The following is a 16450-nucleotide window of genomic DNA, read 5'->3' on the forward strand; positions in this document are numbered from 1 at the left end:
ACAAGCTCATGCCACCCAATTATACCCAATCGACTTACACCCCCAGTATGTTGTTGGATGGTGGGAAGAAACTGGAGCTTTCAGGAAAAACCCACAGGAAGTACGTGCAAACTCCCAACTGGCAGTGTGGGATTTGAACCAGGTCCCAACTGCTGGCGCTGTAAAAACGTTGTTGCTGACCGCGATGATTAAAGTGAAAAGGAAGTCTGTCTATGTTTAATAATGATTCAAAGCTTGGTGGAATTGAGAGTGTTGCCTGATGAAAAGAAATTGAAACCAACTGGCTCATTCAATGAGAGATGGGCCTATTGTGTAAAAGTGTGATCCCTGTGATATTCAATGAGCGATTACCCCACATCGTGTCAATGAAAATGTTGGGCTGATTGGGAGGGACTGATATGCAGATACTCCCCGTCTTGCGATCTATGTACTTCCATCCGCACATACGAACAAAACTTTTAAAAAATACAAAGAAAAAATATAAAATTCACACAGATTATGTTGTACCTAACAGAGATACAGGGTACGTAAAAGCCAAAATGTGCGTACTTACCTTGTTAGTCGGTGTCGCGTGGTCTGTTCTTGTTTACTGTGTGCATGCACGAGTCTTCGGTTGGTGTATGTGCAGAGGGTGCGCATATGAGAGGTCGGTTGGTACATGCGTGAGAGTTAAGGGTGATAATTCAATATTGCTAGGGTGCATAACCCTTGTGCCTGTGCCAAATGAACTCCAATATGTGAACCCACTACGCCAATCGAAGACTTGCGCACGTGCACAGGAACCCGCCACACTGACTAGACTGGAAAGATTAGCCAAACTTGATCAACAAATTCAGGAAGCTTTAAGTTGTTATTGTCAAATCTACGATGAAAAAATAGATTTGATTAGAAAGTTAGCTTTAAAACTTCGGTACTCCACGCACGCAGGCAGAATTCCATTTTGAGATATGACCGATCGTTCATTCCCAATTACGGTCATAAATCAGGGATTACCTATATTACTGGGATTTCACATTTTAAGAACTAGTTTGCATGGAGTTAAAACATCCAACATGGTTGAAGCAAAAACACGAAGCTGGAGAATCTCAGCGGGTCAAACAGTGCACTTTATCCAGCAGAAATAAAGATAAAAAGAAAACAATGTTTCGGGCTTGAGCACTTCATCAAATCTCCAAGGTGAGGCTCAGTGGGGAGGGCACATGGGAGTGTGTCTGTACAAAGTGCAGGGAAGACATCTTGCCCTGTCATGGCCAGCACCAAGGGGGGCATTTGTGGGCATCATCCCCCCCCCCCCAAATGAGGTATTGTGATCCCCCCCCCACTCGCAGCACTAGCGTTACTAGTCTCCACACGATAGAAGCTGCGCGTTTATCCATTACGTCGGAGGGAAGGGGAAGTGATATGGAGGTGGCACACGGAGGAGGTTCATGGTAGGTAAGCACTACCAACCCTACCCCTCCTCCCTGCTGAGGAGTTTTCAAGCATCGGATTGTGCCTCCCCCTCCCCCCGACTTATTCTGATGCTGACCCTGTGCCGCGTTGTGCACCATCATAAAGATTAAAGTAGCTCCGAGTTGTTCCGAACTAACCTTTCCAACTTGTTAAAGATATCAGGATTTTGGTACAAGCTATTTCTTGCGCTCTCCTTCATCTCCCAGTTGCCTTTCCTCATTAATTTGAAGGGATGATTGGACGTTCACATCATTTCAGGTTCACTACATTGTGCTTAGTCACCTTCATCAAACGACCCATTTGTCAACTGGTTAATTAGAACAGAAGAAGCTTTAAAAGGAAAACCAGCAGATGTTAACCTCACTCATCACTATTTCTGAAACAGCTTGCCCTGCTGAATCTCAGTGGATTGTGTGTCTGGAACATGTTTCCGAGTGAAAGGCCGCAGCACACGCCCCATCCACAAGTCTCAAGGCTGACAGAACAGGAAAGACCAAGTATGTAGCAGCTCTCTTTTCTCAAAATACACTCAGAGGTGGAGATACTTCAGTTTATAATACTTATAGGGTGGCACAGTTAGCATAGCGGTGAGCTCAACGCCATTACAGCGCTGGCAACCCTGGTTCAAATTTGGCGCTGTCTGTAAGGAGTTTGTATATTCACCCTGTGTCTGCGTGGGCTTCCTTCACCTGCCCTGGTTTCCACCCACCCTTCAAAACGTTCAGGGGTTGCAGATTAATTGGGATATTTGGGCAGTACAGGCTCGTGGGCTGGAACCATGCTTTATGTCTAAATTTAAAAAGCACGATGGAATGAAATGGATGTCTTTCCATTTGGGAGAATGCTTAACCACAATACCCCCAGTAAAAAAAAGGTGGTGGCAATACTGGAGCTGCTGCAACAGCAACACGGCCGCTGGTGCAGACTCAGAAGAGTGGAGACAGAGTGCTGCTCCAAAAGCTTTAACCATCTGGTCTATTAAGGACCTAACAGTGTTTTATTTTAAAATCAAAATGGATTCGGTAGCTGCCACAGGGGGTTGCAGACCCCAGGGGAGCAGCAGGCAGCTCCAAGGCATCAGAAAGAGGGAGAACACCCCCCCCCCCTTTGAAAAGAAGCAGCGGAAACAAACCAACAGGATGATGACCACAGCGGCTGAGGGACCCACATAGGCTGCGGGCAAACTTGTGGTTGGTGGACCCATGTGGGCTGTGGGCTGCTGGAGACTAGCTCATGGAACCAGGTTTAGGAATTGAGATTCAAGAGGGAGCTAAGGGCAAGAAGGGCTCTTGGAGGGCCTCTGGCACTGAAGACTTCCTAATCATGTTGGAGTTTTGGATCTGGAACTGGGGCGGCCAATGGATCGAACAGGAATCTGTGCGGCTGCGGAGGCTGCGGGATCACTGGAGATGAAACCACAGACACTCGGTGACTCTCTTTTGCTTCTCTTTCTCTCTTAGTCCTTGTCAGTACTTGGAAGGGTGACCGCCTAGGAACACCAGGTGCTGGAAGTTTCTGTGAGGGGCTCTGGACAAAGCAGCGACTCTCTGTCTGCTTTACAAAAGTTAAAGAATTTCACGTGTGTTTCATTCTAAATGCAGTATTCTGTGACAATGATGGAACCTTTACCTTTTAATTTTATCCACTGCTTTTCAGATGTGGAAATTACCATGTTCCACAAGCTGCAACCACAAAGGAGCAGATATTTCTTCTGCTGAACTAGTTAACTAATATGGCAGCAACTTACTTGTCTTCCGTCTCTGAGGTAATCAAGTCGAGTAAGCAAGATCTCGGCAAATAGAGTTCACCCAATTAAAATATAAATGCCAAATGTGATGGGTAGATGGCGTGAACTGTACAATCGTCTCCAATAGGCCACAAACTCATCTGTTTGAGTCACTGTACTCCACAATCTCCTCCACGCTGCCTCCATGTTCTGGAATTGCAATGCCTTAATTTTGGCTGTAAGTATCTGAACATTTGTACTCAATTAAGCAAGACTGGCAATTAGAAGTGTTTTACTGATGTGTATTTCACAACCTACAGACCGGAACAGTTAACAACTTCTTAAACTACTGTCAAAAAGTAGAATGTTCTGCTCCAGAGAACTTGATGTAGAATCAATCGAGGCCCTTAAAGGAAGACAGATGTTTACTCAGGAACTGAACATGAAGGAAGGGGGGTGGAATTGAGAGTAAACTAATGTACTGTGCTGGAGTTAGATGCAGAATCAAAATTTATTGTCAGGTACAAGTCATGAAATCTGTTGTTTTACGGCACATTCCAAAATAAATAAATTAGTCCATGGCAGAGGGGAAGGAGCCATCCTTGTGCCGCTGAGTGCTGGTCTTCAGGCTCCTGTACCTTATTCCCGATGGTAGCAGAGTGAAGAGGGCGCAGCCTGGATGGTGGGGGTCCTTGAGGATAGAGGCTGCTTTCTTAAGACACCGCCTCTTGTAGACGTTCTCAATGGAGTGATGACTGGTGCCTAGGATGTTGCAGGTCAGTTAACAACCCTCTGGAATTTTTTCCTGTCCTGAGCATTGGCACCTCCATTCCAGGCAGTGATGCAACCAGCCAGAATGCTCTCCACGGTGCACCTGTCAACGCTTTTGCGCATCTTTGGAGACATATCAATTCTCCTCAAAATGTATAACTGCTGGCGAGCCTTTCTCATGATTGCATCAACATGGAGGCTCCAGGCTCCAGGACAGATCCTCAGAGATGTTGACACACAGGAATTTGAAGTTCTTGACCCCCTGATGAGGACTGGTTTGTGTTCTCCTGATTTCCCCTTCTTGAAGTCCACGATCATCTCCTTCATTTTGCTAACGTTGAGTGCAAGGTTGTTGTTGTGACACCATTCAACTAGCTGACCTAACTCTCTCCTGTACATTTCCTTGCTGCTGTTTGCAATTTCGCCAACGTTTCTTGCATTTTACAGGATGAATTTTGGATCCCACCTGGAATTAAATAACATATTCTCAACTATCTGGTTTGTCATTCAAACAAACATATTTTACAACCATGCCCTTTCTTTCCCCAACATGATATTCCACATTTCCTTTAATATCTGAAAATCTATTCATCTCTGTCGAATGTAGTCAGCGTCTGTGCCTCTACAGCCCGAGTATTCACAGCCTTTCAGCCTGTAGCTGACCTGTCCATGAACAGGATATTACTCCAAATAATATGTATTCCAATACATTTCAATAATCTCTTGAGCAGAACTTTCTTGTAGTTTCAAAAAATTCTAACATATTTGTCAAACATAATTTTCCTTATCAAATTCCAATCAACTTTGTTCAGTCTTATTATTGTTTTCCAAACTTCTTTATTTTCACCAAAAACACCTCACACCCATTGTTATCACTCTCTTGGCCCTTTTATACAGAGCTTGAAAGCTGGGTTTTCTCCTCCTTCGAGCTCTGAGTAAAAAAAATTAAAGGCTGATTGTGGGGGGGGGGGGGCTTTAAACTTATCCGGGTCTTCAATCTGCCAAGAGGGGTACTGCCAGTGGTGGATTGTAGCACACTGCAACCAATTTAAAATGATAAACCCGTCTGGATGGAACCTGGAAGGACTGATGATGTTGCGATGGTGTGCGTGTGTGTGATGGGGCGGGGGGGGGGGGGGCGGTGAATGGGTGTTTGTAGATTTCCTTTGTTCATAAGAATGCTCTGATAAAGACAGATGAGATCAGACTATTCACAAGCCTATTAAGAAAAAAATGTCAGGTCACTTGTCTGAGTGCTACTGGTAACATGTAAGCCAGTATGACCTGTCATATGGTCAGGTGGTCGGTGACTAAACTGCCCCCCCTCCCCCAACCAGCGGAGACACCCTGCAGGATGAGAAACAAGACCTGTCAAAGGGCGGATGCTGTTCCTTTCTGAGGAGTGGGGTATCCTCATGTCAAAGCCCACAAACTGACTGAAAGGAACGATAATTTATCCTATAGGATGGACGGCCAGAAGAACAAAATTCTCTGCAAAATTAGTAAGTTTTTGATCCCTCGTTCATCAGTTGATTGATCCATTGTAATCATATTATGGTTATCTACTTTCATTGTTATTTTGTTTGGAAGCAATTAGAAGAACATAAATGTGTCAGCATAAAGAAGGAGACATTGAGATCTCACCATTCGAGCCATTTCCATTGTGTGATCCATCTGTCTGCCCACTGCACACCGAAGAAGTAAACGTCTATGTCTGAACCGAAGATTCCCATTTCAAGTTACCCCCTCTCCTTCCGATCCACCTTAAATCTTCCCCTTTTTTCCCTTTTTTCCCTTTCCCATTCTCCTTCCCCTTCCCTTCAGTAATCCCCACCCCAAAATACATTTTTTCCCATTCCCGTCCTGATTCCATCCTCCTGAGTCTCAAATAAACATCTCAGTTTCTGGAACCACGCCCAGGGAAAACGTGGTATTTATGTGAAATCCCAAGGTGGTTAAGAAGGCAGGTCGAAAGCCTGCTTTTATTGACCAAGATTTGGTAATAAATAACAGGGCATTCTGAGGAATGGTGGCCAAATTGAGGCGTTAATGATTTCTCTTTCCAGGGATACTGAATATTTCCTATTTCCAACGTGTTTATTACAAAGGCATGGTAGGACGGAATAGCGCATTGGTCAGGTCACATCTAGAGTGGATGATAACACTACAGACTATGGAGAGAAGAATTACAAGAACTTTGTCAAAGCTGGATAATTATGGTAATGAGGAGAAAATGCCTTTGTTCTGGTTGTTTCCTTCAGAACAAAGGAGCCAGAGAAGGGATGTAGTTCGTGTATATTAAATAATAAGAGGCTTAGAAAGGGAAACAAAAATCAGTAAGTGATTGAACCATTTGAGCGATGGTCGTAAAAAATTTCACTTAACACAGGGCTGGAATTTTAACTTGTTGACTGTAAGGTGGAGAAAGTAAAAAAAAACTCCATCATCACATCTTAAAAGCACTTTAATGAGTAAAGCCATAACCAGAAATTGAGGAGGAAATTTTTGCTAGACACGGTAATCCTTTTCTGCATCAATTTGTATGATTCCATGTAATGATTTTCTTAAACTAGATAATAACAGATAGGGAATTATCTCTCACCAGTAATTATCAATCAACTTTACTTCAAGGCTTCATTTATTTAACTTCTAATGTTGTTCCCTTCCCTCCGACTCACTATCCTCAGATAAAGCTCTGGGATGGGAAGGAAAGTCAGTCTTTGCAAAATTGTCAGACTCAGCAATCAGAGAGAAATGTGCTGTCCTGGCAAGTTCTGCTCTGTTGGTAATGATGCCATTAGCTAAACCCATTACCTTACATTACATGAGTTTACAAGACCATTACAAAGTGAAGCTTTTGTGTGTCAAAGGATTTTACGGTCCATTGCAAGCCTTGTCCCAGTGGATGCATACATCCTGATGTTCCTCATTCTCAGAGGGGTAGAAGAATGGAACGGAATTGAAATGAAGTTGGGCACTTTATTTGTCTCAGTTAAGGAGTGTTCCACTAACTCACAGCTCAACTATTCTTGACTTCCAGAAAAGAAGATCAAATACTTTGACCTCGGTACCTTTCCCCATCACACCCACGGCTCTCCCGTCCCTCTGGAAATCAATAAGAACGTTGTTTTTTTTTTTGAATCACTGATTTAGATTGGACCAGGTTAATGTGGAGAAGGAGAATTGAGAACACAGCATTGAATAGCCTGAATACGCCTGGAATTGTCCAATCTCGAAAGCTAACCAGGCACAGGATTGGTCGATACTTGGAGGGGAGACGGCCTGGGAACACCAGGTGCTGTAGGGCACTGGACAAAGTGGCGACTCTCTGGCGGCCTTATGGTAGACAGAAGTCAAAGAATTTCATGTATGTTACATTCTAAATGTAGTATTGCGTGACAGTAATGGAACCTTTACCTTTACCTTTATATGTGGAAAACACAGAAATGCTGGATAAATTTAGCAGGACATGGCAGCATCCACAGGAAAAAAGGGCCCAGGTACAAAACATTGGTTATCCTTCACTTCCTATGACTGCTGCAAGACCTGCTGAGTTTCTCCAAAAGGTTTGTGTATTGCATTTGACTCCAGCGTCTGCAGATGCTCTTGTTTAATTAAGAAATATATGTCCCTGTTTTGAATGAAAGAATCAGTCATTTAAGACAGAGATAGGTGAAGTTATTTCTCTCAACAGGTCATAAGGCCACAGAAGACCATTCAGCCCATTGAGTCTGCTCTGCCATTCAAATCATGGCTGATGTTGTGAATCTTTGGAACTCTCCAAGTTTGTGCCATATCTAACCCTGTTGCCACCTGTAACATGTTCCACATTGATATTGGCATCTCGAAGTCACAACGAGCCCTAAAGCCACAAAGGCTGAGGGTGAATGTTTACGTTTGCTTCCTTGTCACAATATATCTATCGGAGAAGGTCTCCAAGTTTTCTCAAAAGTTCATACAGCCGTGTAAGGAGCACTGTGGCAAAAAATAGGAATGCAATAAAAAGAAAGATCAAAAAGCACCAAGCAAAGACAGAGTGATGGTGCTGCTATGGGGTTCATTCAGGAGCTGATGACTGTCCTTAAGTCTGTTGGTGTGTGATTTGACCAGCATTCTCCCTGTGGTGAATGTCTGCCAAAATGCCTGTCTCCCCTCTGGCGAGCCTTGCTTTACTAACATTGGCTGTACATTATGTCTACTGTTAAGGACACTCCACTTGGATATAACTGTATATGCACCTATTGTCTTTCATTATTGTACCATGAGTTTCTGCTAATAAAAGCTATGATTACTGTTTGACCACATTGTCTTTGTCTACTTCATCAACTGGCACTTCACTCCCCAATGGGAGGAGGGAGAAGACAGTGTGTCTGGTGTGTGATGTTCAGTATGCTGGCTGCCTTTGTTAAACAGTGGGAGATGCAGATGGAGTCCACGCAGGCGAGGCAAGTTTGAGTGATATTCTGAGCCACATTCTCTGCTTTGTGTGGCTTCTTTTGATCTGCAGAGCAGTTTCCATGTCACACTGATGCACCCAGCGAGAATGATGATGTGCGACGGCAGGGGGAGTGAAGCTGCAGCACCATGGACATTAGTGGGAGAGTCTGTGCATCACACAATGGTTTCATCAGACACCGGAACTCACAGAGCTGGAACAGAAGTAGGCAGTGCGTAAGGAAGAAGGAACTCTCACAAAGCTGTTGGCAATAGTGTTTCAAGACTTTGATGCAGCAATGAGGAATGAATGGCAACATATTGAATGGGGCAGCACGGGGTTGGCGTAGAGGTTAGTGCCAGCAATCGGGACAAGGGTTCGAATCCCACGCTGTCTGTGTCTGCGTGGTTTCCTCCCACTGTCTGAAACATAGGTTAATTGCGTGTAAATTGGGCAGCATGGACTCGTGGGCCAAAATGGCCTGTTACCGTGCTGTATGTCCAAACCTTAATCTAAATCTAATTTCCAAGTCAGGTGGTGTGCCATTTGGAGGGGAACACACACTTGCATTTATATTCTTTGCATCAAAGTAACTGAACTAATGACAAAGAAATTCTGATTAAGAGTTCCCACAGTAACACAGCTAATTATCGTTGGCTGACTGATTATTGAATAAGGAATCCAGTAAGTTTAGGGGGAGAAGTGTCATTTTCTTTTTAAGTCTGGTAATTAGCTTGAGCATAGACCAGTGCTGAAACTGTACATAAAAATTAGGCCACTTTTCATGTGTTAATTCTTTTCTAACACCATTTACACATAATTTCCTCACAATGACTTATTAAAAAATAGTCTGAAGCCACGAAATTGTCAATATCTAGAGCCATTCTGAAATGAAAATAAGCAGGGGTGTTACAGATTGACAAGAAGTCCAGATGGAGTTCCCCAGCGAACAGAACCATGACACAGATTTTATTAATAAATTTTAGTGATTGGTCTCCAAAACTGCCCCCCCCACCCCCCGCATCTCTCTGCTCTATAATTATATCTTCATACTCAAGTTTTGATGTGGGAATCCTCAATCTTTTGACTCAGAGACCCAGTGTCTTCAAGCACCACTGAAATCTTTCCTTCACTCCCTGAAATCTTGGGAAAAGTAGATGTAATTCAATGTCTTGGTAAATTCTTCAGGTAACTTTCAACTGGATGCGTTTGGTCAGGGTTGCAGTGAGTAGAGGTTTGCTTCAGCGCCCCAGCAACCCAGCTCAGTTCTGACCTCCAGTGCCGCCTATGTTTCTTCCGTTGACGCTGTGGGTGTCCTCCACGTACTCTGATTTCCTCTCTCATCTCAAAGACTTTTAAGCTAGTAGGTTTATTCCTAGCTATGCCTGCCTTTTTGTTGGCTATGTGGCGCAATCACTGCCGACACAGGCAAGGCTCCTCAACTCTTTCTCCACTACATTGACGACTAGTTTGGAGCTGCCTCCTGCATTCATGATGAGCCCGTAAACTTTATCCACTTTGCTGCCAACGTTCAGCCCAACGTCAAATTCACTTGGTCCATCTGTGGCAACACTCTCCTCACTCTCAATCTCTCTGTGTCTCCATCTCGGGAGACAAACTCTCATCAGATATTTTCTACAAACCTACCAACTCCCACACCTACTTTGACTGCACCTCATCTCACCCTGTTGCCTGTAAGGATTCCTCCCCCCCCATTCTGGTCGGTTATTTGGCCACAGAGAATTGCTAGGAGTGCATCGATGAATGGCAGAATTTGGATGGGAATGTGGGGCGAATGAAATGGGGTTGGATAGGATGAGTGCAAAGAAGGGTGCTTAGTGGTTGACGGTGACTCTATGGCTGAAGGCATTGTTTCATGCGGACTCTCTTTCACACACACACACTCCCTCTCCTTCCCCCCCCCCTTCCCTCTCTATTTTATGAAGGGCAGAACTCCTTTTACTAACTTTTTATGAGATGTCCCTCTCTTGAATTTAATGGCACAGCTTCTGATTTTTTTCAGAGGCTTTTTTTTATCTTCCACTGCGTTCTGTTTGTCATGTTATCCTTTTGTAACTGACAATAGATTTCAAGGAGTGAGATTCCAACCTTTCGTCAAAAAACAAGATGCTTTATTCACTCCCACACCAAAAGGAAGTTGTAAGTTATTGTGATTGAGTTGATGCTCATTTTGTCATTATATGTGCTTAGAGCCTCTCTTCAATAGCCTGAGGGAGATTTGTGGAAGGAATTTATTATTCATTTAGTTGAGAACGGTTCGTTGCTTTGCTGCTACATACTATATTTCGGTGGTGATTGTAACAATTCAAGTTGAGGATTTCATTCCATATGCTTCATTCATTTACCAGTCCTCAATGTGGTTGATGGGCCATCGGATTGTGAGGGGGATCTTTCATGTACACTCATTCATAACTGAACACACTCATACAAATACATGAAAGCACACATATTCACATAGGAACACGGTGACATCTCATTCGTCAGGAAGGTGCACCTTCCTAAGGAGGTGGAGGAGGGCAAAGCGACCAGCCTCCATCTTGATATCATTTAATTGAGGACAACTGAGAGTGTCCTATTTGATTTCATCACTGTGTGGGACAGTAGATGCAAAGCATTGGAGCAGAAGTCAAGGCAGGGAATCAGCAAAACAGCTGAGAAGATCTCTGGGGTCTCCTTTTCTCTATTGATGACATTCACCAGGAACCTTGCTTAATAGGGCCTTTTCAATGCAGAACATAGTATCTTTGACCTATTGCCATCAGGAAGGAGACATCAAAATCAGGATTGCCAGGCTGGGAAATAGCTTCTTCCAACAGATTGTGAGGTGGAGGATCAGCAGTATCCTGTAACCAAGTAAATAATTCCAAAATATTTTGTATCTATTTATTCAAAATCGCATCTGCATGTATGCATGCGATTACTATGTGTATTGTATGTCCATGGGCAAGCACAGTGAACTGGAGAACCCTGAGTCAGATTGTATATGTACTGTCAGATGATAATAAACTTTGACATGGTGAGGCATGGGGTCCAGTTACTAATCAACTAAAACGGTGGTTTTCAAACTGCCGCCCTCCCCCCGCCCCCCCCCCCCACCCCCAACTCACATTCCACCTTAAGCAATCCCTACGCCATTGGTGCTCTGTGATTATTAAGGGGTTGCTTAAGGTGGGATGTGGGTCGAAAGAAAAAGTTTGAAAACCACTGCTTTAATCGTCCCTCATTGACTCGTTATGTGCATGGTTTCATAACTCAAAGGAAATGGGCCAATGACAATTTTTAAAGCAAAATATTTCAGTAACAATTGGGTCTAGAGCAGTGATTCTCAACCTTCCCCCTTAAGCAATCCCTTACCAATCACAGAGCACCTGTGGCACAGGGATTCCTTAAGGTGGAATGTGAGTTTAGGAGAGCAGTTTTCAAAAAGAATGTATAATCTAAGATAATGGATGTGTATACCATTGCTCCTTAATGCTAAAGCCACGAGCATCTCCCCTATAAAGCCAGCAAGTTTAATCTCTTGTTCATACCCTAATGTTAATGATGGCCAAGGATGTATTTGCAGACATACAGACAAATTTGCAGCATGGTACATGAAGCATTCACAAGGAATAAAACAGTGACTGATTATCTTACTCTACTTTAGCCAGTTCCTTGCTGAACAAATTGATGCAAATGGAAACATGGGGAGCTGGGACTTCTGTTAATGATAGCCACGAGTTGATGCTTTTTCCCTCTGTAATGTGTCATGAACATTGACCTACTGTCAGCCTGGAAGGAACACATTACCAAAGTAACTTAGCACACTCACCAGAAAATACAGCCCGGTTTCCAGTCAGAAGTAAAAAAGGGAAGTGATGGGAATAGTCAAGGAATACAAGGACAGCAAAGCTGCATACATCAGGATGCTCTTTATCGACTACAGTTCGGCATTCAATACCCTCAAAACAGATAAGCAAGCTCCAAGGCCTGGGCCTCAGTACCCACTGTGTAATTGGATTCAAGATTTTCTCACCTCCAGACCCCAATAAGTGTGGATTGGCAAGAACACGGTGGCATGGTTAGTGCAACGCTGTTACAGCGCCAGCGACCGGGGTTCAAATCCGACACTGTCTGTACGTTCTCCCCGTGTCTGCGTTGGTTTCCTTTGGGTGCTCCGGTTTCCTCCCACCCTTCAAAGCGTACAGGAGGTGTAGATCAATCAGGTGGAATTTGGCAGCACGGGGTCATGAGCCAAAAGGGCCTGTTACTGTGCTATATGTCTAAAGTTTAATATAAAACGATAAACACCTCCAGCACTGCAACATCACAGGGCTGCGAACATACCCTGCTTCATTTGCTTTACACCTATGACTGGGCAGCATGTCTGTGTAGAAGGAAGAAAAGTTTTCATCAGAACTGAGAAAAGGTAGAGATCAAACAGGATTTTACAAATTTGATGATGGTGCCACAGTAGTGAGCTGCATAAAATGGAGCAACAAGCCAGCATACAGGAGGGAAATTCAAAACTTGGCTGAATGGTGTAGAAAGAACAACCTCACACTCAATGTCACCAAAACCAGGAAGCTGTTTGCAGACTTTAGGAAGGGAAAACCAGAGTTGTACGATCCAGTGATCATTAGTGGATCAGAGGTGGAGAGGATAAGCAAATTTAAATTCCTGGGAGACACTTGCTCGGAGGAACTTCCCTGGATTCAACGTGAATGTGATCATGAAGAAAGCACGTCAGCACTTCTAATTCCTCAGGAGTTTGTGGAGGTTCAGTATGACATTGGAAATTTTGGCAAATTTCTACTGATGTGTGGTGGTAAGTGTGCTGCCCGGTTGCATTATGGCCTGGTATGGAGACATCAATACCCCTGAAAGTAAAATGCTGGAAAAAAGTAGTGGACACAGTCCAGTACATCACAGGCTAAACTCTTCCCACCATCGAGAAAGTCGACAGCAATCATCAAGGATCCACAACACCCAGGAACATGCTCTGTTCTCGCTGCTACCATCAGGAAAGAGGTGTAGGTGCCACAAGACTCGCTCCACCAGCTGCTACCCCTCCACCATCAGGCTCCTCAACAACAAACTCAGTCAGAGATTCATTTAAACACTCTACTTTGCACATTATTTGTAACGGAATAGTTCTTTTGTCAGTTTGTTTAAATTTCTTTCTTTGTTTATATTTCTCTCTTTTGCATACATATTTTTGTCGAGTCCAATTGGTACTACTCATTGGTAGAAATTGTCCCTGGCTTGCAGGATTCTCAGGGATATATGTTCTCTGACAATAAATTTGAACTTTGAATGGAATTTTATGGTAATCGGAACAGAATTAATGCTTTGTACCAATGACTTTTCACGCAACTGGACAAAAATAAGGATTAAAGTTAATCTTATGATGCAGAAAGGTGAAGGGAACATCAAGAGGAATGGTCTGTTTTATAGGGAAAAGTTCTGCAATACACAAAGTGCTGGGGAAACTCAGTAGATCACAAAAGCATCTATAAGAAACAAAGGAATAAGTTTAATGTTTTGGGTCCCTCCCCCCTCTTCGCTCCTTCCCCACCTTTTTATTCAGGTGCCTGTCTGCTTTTTGCTCCTACCTCGATAAAGGGCTCAGTCCCGAAACATTGAGGTCATTTATATTTGTCTCCGATAGACGCTGAATGGCCTGCTCTGGTGCGTTTGGTGTATTTACTGCAATGACAATGTCTGCAGATTTTCCTGTTTGATCTCGACCTTTTCTCAGTTCTGATGAAAACTTTGCTTCCTTCTGCATCGACACACTACCAAAGTCTTTTGAATAATTCCAGCATTCTCTGATTTGACTTCCGATGTCCAGGAAATGCAGAATTTTGTGCAGCTTTTGGACAGCACTGGTTCCCAAAACTGATGCCGAGGATTTAATATTCAACTTACCACTATTAAAATAGAAATGAAAATTGGGTGTTTTTTTTTTAAATAGAGAGACGCCAATATTCAAAGATTATTTAACATCAGAGTAGCAACCAGATTATCCACTCCATCCCTTACAGCTATGCCTCAATGTAATGACTGGTGTTTGTGACAGTGATTCCTTCATTGGTCCTCAGGCTCAATCCCTTTGTTGAGGCTTTTCATTTTGACCTAATTACCAGTTATTTACAAAGTAAAGCCCATTGTCCAGAAACTAAATTGCTTTCTACAGCTCACATCAGAGTTACCCAGCTGAAAATGCACTTACCACGCAGAGACCAGCATGTCAACAATTTCTGGATCCTTCTGGGCCCTCACAGTCACTTCTTGCCATATTACAAATTTGAGAAGGGATGTCCCAGGAATGAGATTACACTGGACAACTTTTTTCTAAAAGGTTCCTGAAAAAAACAACTGGGGATTATGATAGACAACCTCACGCTGAACACGAAGATAATTTCAGATTTGCTGTAGGAAGTTGGGAAACATTAAATTGACTTTTATGGAAGTCAGCATGTTGAATCACAAAATGGCGCTGACACATTTCATGAGTTCAACTGACCTAAACAGGTTTTGCTGCTGATTTTCATTTGTACTCAGCATCTGATGCCTCTCATGTCAGTGTCCAACAATAGTCGGCCAGCATTGATATACCCTTGATATTGTTTTTCCATGGTCATAATGTCCTGGTGAAACCTCTCACCATGTTCGTCACTGACTCCACCAAGATCACCAGAGAAGACGTCCAAGTGTGAATGCAGAAAATGAATTTTCAATGCCACGTTGCACTTCTTGGTATTGTCGACTAAAAATACGATAGGAAATCACGAAGATAGGTTATATTTGAACAAACAGTACGTGATAGGAGAATATTAAGGTGATTTTCGGAACCAGCATCTCAAAATCCATAAAATACGCCCTAAAGTATTCAGGAAGCAAAATCATTGCTGACATCAGAGCAAGAAGGCCTTCACAACACGGTGCCAAAGTGAAAGTCCCTACAACTCCCCCAAAACCAGGTCTCCAAAGCCAGGTGTCAACCCGTGGAAGCCCAAAATCCCTGACAACCCCTGCTAATTGGCCGGATTTTTCACCTCTCCCATCCCTGCTACTCCCCACCAGTGGGTCCTATGCCATACCTATCAGAATTACATTGGAGCACTAAGATTTGGTTGGGCGGGCAGAAAAGTCCTCACTATCATATGTGTAGAGAACAAAAGTGGACATTGTAGACGTCCGGATATGATGACACTCTATACGTGGCATTCAACAAGAGTTCCTGTCCATGTGATTGGTCTTTAGAGTAGTTAATGGATGAGGCCTCCTGGAAATATCTAAGGTAGAGATAAAACTACACCTTAACACTTGTACATTTAACAGAGGATGGCAGAGAGAGAATGAATCTGAATCTGAATCAGAATTTATGGTCATGAAAATGTCACAAAATTCGTTGTTTGAAGCAGCGTCACAGTCCAAACATTTCTATAAACCACATTTCAAAATAAATAAAATGGTGCAAGTGAAGGAAAAAAGACAAGTAAAGCAGTGTCTGTGGTTCATTGTTCGTTCAGAAATCTCATGGCAGAGGGGAAAGAGCTGTCCTTGTGCCATTGAGGGCTCGTCTTCAAGCTCCTGTACTCTTTCCCGACGGTAGCAGAGTGAAGAGGGCATGGCCTGGAATGGTCTGGTAACCGCGATGTCACAGGCCCAGTTAACAACCCCTTGGAGTATTTCTCTGTTCTGACCATTGGCATGTCCATATACCAGACAGTGATGCTCTCCACGGTGCACCTGACAAGTGGGTTTAGATTATAGGGAAAAGCAAATGTTGGAACGCAATGGATTCTACATCCTTTATATCTGATTGATAAGGACATTTCCTGTACACATAATATATAGTGACAAGCATACATTTGGTAGTTAATCACAGCCTTTACACAAGACAGATAATAACAGCCACTGTGCACATGGCATATAAAGCTTATGTGAAAGCATGCTCTAATTTTGACCCAAGCCTTTTTAAGCAGTACTGCTGACTTATATTATTATTTTCTTAAAGCAAACTTTAGAGTAGGTTATGCAGTCAGACAGCTTTTATT

This window comes from Narcine bancroftii, chromosome 13 (assembly GCF_036971445.1).
Source record: "Narcine bancroftii isolate sNarBan1 chromosome 13, sNarBan1.hap1, whole genome shotgun sequence".
Classification (NCBI taxonomy): Eukaryota; Metazoa; Chordata; class Chondrichthyes; order Torpediniformes; family Narcinidae; genus Narcine; species Narcine bancroftii.